We start from the raw sequence: 5,327 nt of genomic DNA on the forward strand, positions 1-5,327 counted from the left end.
TATGACTCATAGCAACCCTATGAACAAAAGACCTGAACCTAGTCTTATCGTTTACCATCCTCACACTTCGTGACACACAAGAACCCATTGCAGCAGTCACCTTGACAGTCCACCTGGTTGAGGGTCTTCCTCTTCTTCGCTGACCCTTGATCCTTCCCAACATCCTATCTCTCTCCAACGAATAGCACCTCCTAGCAATATGTCCAAAGTATGTGAGGCGAAGCCTCATCATTCTTGCCTCCAAAGGGCACTCTGGCGGCACCGTCTCCAAGACATATCTATTCATTCTCTTGGCCATCAATGGGATGTTCAGTGCTCTCTTCAATTCCACATCTCTAAGGCATCAATTCTTCTTCTGTCATCCTTATTCATTGTCCAGGTCTCAGATGCAGACTGTGGGTCAGATCACCAATTACATTACTCTTATGCAAGTTCAAATTGAGGTTCAAGAAAATGAAAATAAGTCCACAAGAAACAAGATATGATCTTGAATCAATTCCATTGGCATTTCATGATCATCTCAAGAATAGGTTTGAGGCATTGAATACCAATGATAGAAGACAAGATGAGTTGTGGGATGATATCAAGGTTATCATCCATAAAGAAAACAAAAGGTAATTAAAAAAACAGGGGAGAAAGAAAAAACTGAAATGGATGTCAGAATAGAGTCTAAAGATAGCACTGGCTCGTTGAGATGCCAAATCTCAAGGAAAATATGTTGAAGTGAAAGAGCGGAACAGACGATTTCAAAGGGCAGCTCAGGAGGACAAAGCGAAGTATTATAATGGAACGTGCAGAGAGCTGGAATTGAAGAATAAAATTGGAAGAACTTGCTCTGCATTTCCCAGGCTGAAAGAACTGAAAAACAAATTTAAGCTTTGTGTCACAAGGTTGAAAGATGCTGCGGGCAATTTATTGAATGATTCAGAAAGCATCAGAAGAAGATGGAGGGAATACACAGAGTGACTGCACAAAAAAGAATTGATCGACACTGAAAAATTTCTGGAAGTACCATATGAACAGGAGCCAATGGTAATGAAAAAGGAAGTGAAAGCTGCCTTGAAAGCATTGGCAAAAAAATAAGACCCCAGGAATCAATGGAATACCAACTGATTTGTTTCAATTAACAGATGCAGCCTTGAATGCACTCACCAGTCTATGCTGGGAAATTTGGAGGATGGTCGTTTGGCAAACAGATTGGAAGAGGTCCATATTTTTTCCTATTTCAAAGAAGGGTGAGCCAATTCAATGTGGAAATTATTGAACAATATCATTGATATCACATGCAAGCAAAATACTACTGATGACAATGAAAAAAATGGGTGGAATAGAACATAGATAGGGAATTGCCAAGAGTTCAAGTGGGATTTAGAAGAGGCACCAGGGATATCATTGCTGATGTCAGATGGATCCTGGCTGAAAGTAAGGAATACAAAAAGAATGTCTATGTGTTCTTTCTTGACTATGCAAAGACTGTGTGGATCATGACAAGTTGTGGCTGACACTGAGAAGAATGGGAATCCCAGAGCACTTGATTGTGCTCATGAGGAACCTATTCCTGGAGCAGGAGGCTGTTGTGCAAATGGAGCAGGGGAGCACTGCATGGTTTGGAATTGGGAAGGGGGTGTTTCAGGGATGTACTCTATCTCCATACCTGTTCAATCTCTATGCCGAGCAAATTGTCCGAGAAGCTGGACACTATGAAGAAAAATGTGACTTTAGGATTGGAGGGAGACTCATCAATAACCTGCATTATGCAGATGACACAACCTTGCTTGCTGAAAGTGAGGAGAACTTGAAGCACTTGTTGCAGAAAGAAGATCAAGGAATACAGCCTTCAGTATGGATTGCGTCTCAATATTGAGAAAACAAAGATTCTTACCACTGGACCAATAGGCTGTGTCATGATGGATGAAGAGAATATTGAAACTGCCAACAGCTTCGTCTTGCTTGGATCCACAATTAACAACCTTTGGTTTGAGCAGTCAGGAAATAGGGAGATACATTTCAATGGGAAAATTTGCAGTTATGAACCTTTCCAAATTATTGAGGAGCAATGATGTCAATTTAAGGACAAAGGTGCATTGTCTTTCTGATTACTACCTATGCATCCGGAGACCTTCTTGATCTACCGTGACTTTAATCATTATATAATGCTATCCTTATCTTTTATGGTGGTTTTCCTTCTGAAGCCTATTGTATCAGAGGTTAGTCTTGCATCTTCTGTTTTTTTTGTGGATGTCCTTTGCTTGGTATTTATTTTCGCAGCCTTTGATTTTGAGTCTATCTTTCCCCTCATTTCTTAGATGTGTTTCTTGTATGCAGTATCTTGACGGGAGGCTTTGTTTTATTATCCAGTCTGCTACAATTGGTGAATTTAGTCCATTCATATTAAGCGTGATTATAGACAGGCCAGAAAAGTCATTGCTCTTTTGTTGTATTTATTTTTCTGTTGTTTCCGGTTACTATGGTTCATTTGTTTTCATTTGGTGTCTCCATGTGAGTGATTTCTCCTAAAATGACTTGTGTTTTTGGTTTTGTTTTCACAAATTCCTTAAGAGCCTTCTTTTCTGCAAATGACTCAATTTCTCCTTCATATTTAATGGACAGCTTTGCTGAATACAGGATCCTTCGTTGGAAGTAATTTTCTTTCAGCTTTCTGTCATGTCATCCCATTGTCTTCTTGCTCATGGTTTCTGCTGAGAAATGAAAACTTAATCTCCATGTTCCTCCTTTGTAGGTGACACTTTGTTTTTCTTATGCAGCTTTTAGTATTCTATCCTCATCTTTTATTTTGGAGAGTTTGACTAATATATGTCTTGATGTTTTTCTTTTGAAGTCTAGTCTATTTGGTGTTTCTGAGCTTCTTGAATATGGATTTTTGTTATTCATAATAACTTGCAAGTTTTCTTCTAGTATCTCTTCCACAATTTTTTCAATGACTTCCCTGTCCTGCTCGTGTTCTATAATTCCAATCACATGTATGTTGTTCCTTATGATGTTATCCATATGATTCTAATGTTTTCTTCATTGTATTTATGTTTCATCCCTGATTTTTTTTGGGGGGGTGTATTTCCACTGAAGTTCTTGTCTTCCGCTCACTGACTCTGTTTCATCTCTTTCATTCTACATTTTTGTCACTTCAGTGTGTTGAATACTTCTGCCATTTGGGTCTTAATATTCTGGATTGTATTTTCATGAATTTCTGTATTTCTAGTACAACACTCTCTCTGTCTTGTGTTGATTTGTTTTGTTCATCTTTTGCATTTTTCTTCCATAGTTGGGCAAGTTTGTCCTCATCAATATATTTCTTCTGACTCCCTGTCTCTGCAGTATTCACTTTGTTTGAAGCTGTCTTCTGCTTTCTTGACATTATGTAAAGTTTTTCTTGGTAGATGTTAGGCCATTTCTATTGTATCTGCCTAAGTTATTGATACTTGTAATCTTTTTGGTGGTATTGATTCATTGCCAGCTTACAATGTTCTATCGATAGGGTAAGCCAATCACTCTAACCGGCAGACCTTTCTGGGAAAATATTGCCCTTCCTAAATTCCTTCAGGGTCTCTCTGGTCTTCAGTGCAGCCCTGCAGAAATCTTGCCTTATTGTAGTCCCCTGACTCAAATCCATTGTCCGCCTTTGTCTGCAGAGTGACAGAGTGCTGTGAGCTCAGGTGCTATATTTAAGTGGTTTCTGACCAGAGGGCTTTGAAGGCAGCTGTCTCTCTAGCGCCTCAGCGTGTCATCTGAAAGAATGAATTTCTCCCCTACTTGTAGCTACCTGTCCCAAACTCTATCGAACTCTTTTGTCTCTGGGATGGCAGAAGTGATTCCCAAATGGAAGATTTTTTCTTCAGGGGATTATCAGGCTCTTCCCCCCACCACCCACCTGAAAGTGCTGGCTCTGGGAACCAGTGTCTCACCTGATAACATCTTCTCTCCTGAAGTATATTGTCCTCCTTTGTCTCAGAGGTGGCAGGAGACCAGGGGTATCAATGTAAGCACTATTACTTTTATTCTCTGTTCTTGGTCTGAGGCTGACATGCCAGGAACCACAATTCTCTTTTTTACTTCAGGGAAAAGTTTTTGTCTTCACTCTTGTATTAGGTGAAGGTGATATCTAGTCAAGATCTTATATATTGGGGATCCCTTCCCTGTCCTGGGAGGGTCTGCCGGTTTCTCTGTAGGGCACTGCCTCAGTTCCTGTCAGCTGACTTGGGGGCAAAGCGTACTTGTTAGTAAGCAACTAAGAAAATGGTGAGGTGATGGCAGTGGGGAGGTGCAGGCAGTTCCCTGTTCTGGGAGGGTCTCATTGCTTTTCTTGCTCACACAAACAGAGTGCCCCTTCTCTCTCTTTCCTCCTATCTTTCTCCCTTACACACACACACACACACACACACACACACAGTCACATGATGACTCCCTGTTTCCTGGGAAGAGTCCCGGAATCCAACTTGTCCTTGGCTCTCTTCCAAGAAATTTTTTTTCTCCAGATTTTTTCTGTTTGGCTGCCTCCAGTGAGAAGAGTCACTGATCCGGAAGCAGCTCTTCATCATATCATTGTTCAGGCAAGAATATCACGAACAACTTTTCCTAACGCACAGCCATTGAGCTAAACTCTTTCTCTCACTTCTTGGCTCTGAAAACTTTCAGGCCATTCCTTGGAGGACACACACACACACACACACACACACTCTCTGTCTCCCTCTCGACAACTATTTCTTCTGCTCGAAAACACTTCAAATATTTGAAGGATGTTTCCATGCTTCTCTTGAGCTTTTCTCAGCAGTACAAATCTAACCCGCTGATGTGTTCCTGGAGAGTCACGGAGCTGATGCACTCCAGTGTCCACTGGGCCTTTCAGCAAACATTGCGGAGGAGTGCCGTGTCTGCCCTCTGTGAACACATCACCTGACAGTGGACACACCTGCTTGTGGAGGGATGAGCTGCCTGGTTGAGTGAAGGTCCTCTCCTTGTGTCTGCAACCCAGGGATCAGTGTCACGTTCCTATGTTAATGTCTCCCTGAGATTACACAGCACATTTCCTGAAGTGTTTTTACTCTCCATAGCCTATTTCCTGAGCATTGTACTGTCTTGGAAGGACACTTCTTAGGTTGTGGTTTTATACTGTACACTACTTCTCCACTGTCACCAGTACAACACCAGCACACCAAGACCTATTCTGGCAACTCACTTATGTTTTACCGCAAGTGTCCCAGAAGGATGGTCAACTTAGAACTAGACAAATATGATTCGACCTGAGAAAGACTGTTGACTCGGTGTGGTCCTACACACTCGTCTGACAGATTGTTGTGACTGAGTACCATTGA

This window comes from Elephantulus edwardii, unplaced genomic scaffold (genome assembly GCF_000299155.1).
Source record: "Elephantulus edwardii isolate Elephantulus edwardi_28Jun2011 unplaced genomic scaffold, EleEdw1.0 scaffold00064, whole genome shotgun sequence".
Taxonomy (NCBI): Eukaryota; Metazoa; Chordata; class Mammalia; order Macroscelidea; family Macroscelididae; genus Elephantulus; species Elephantulus edwardii.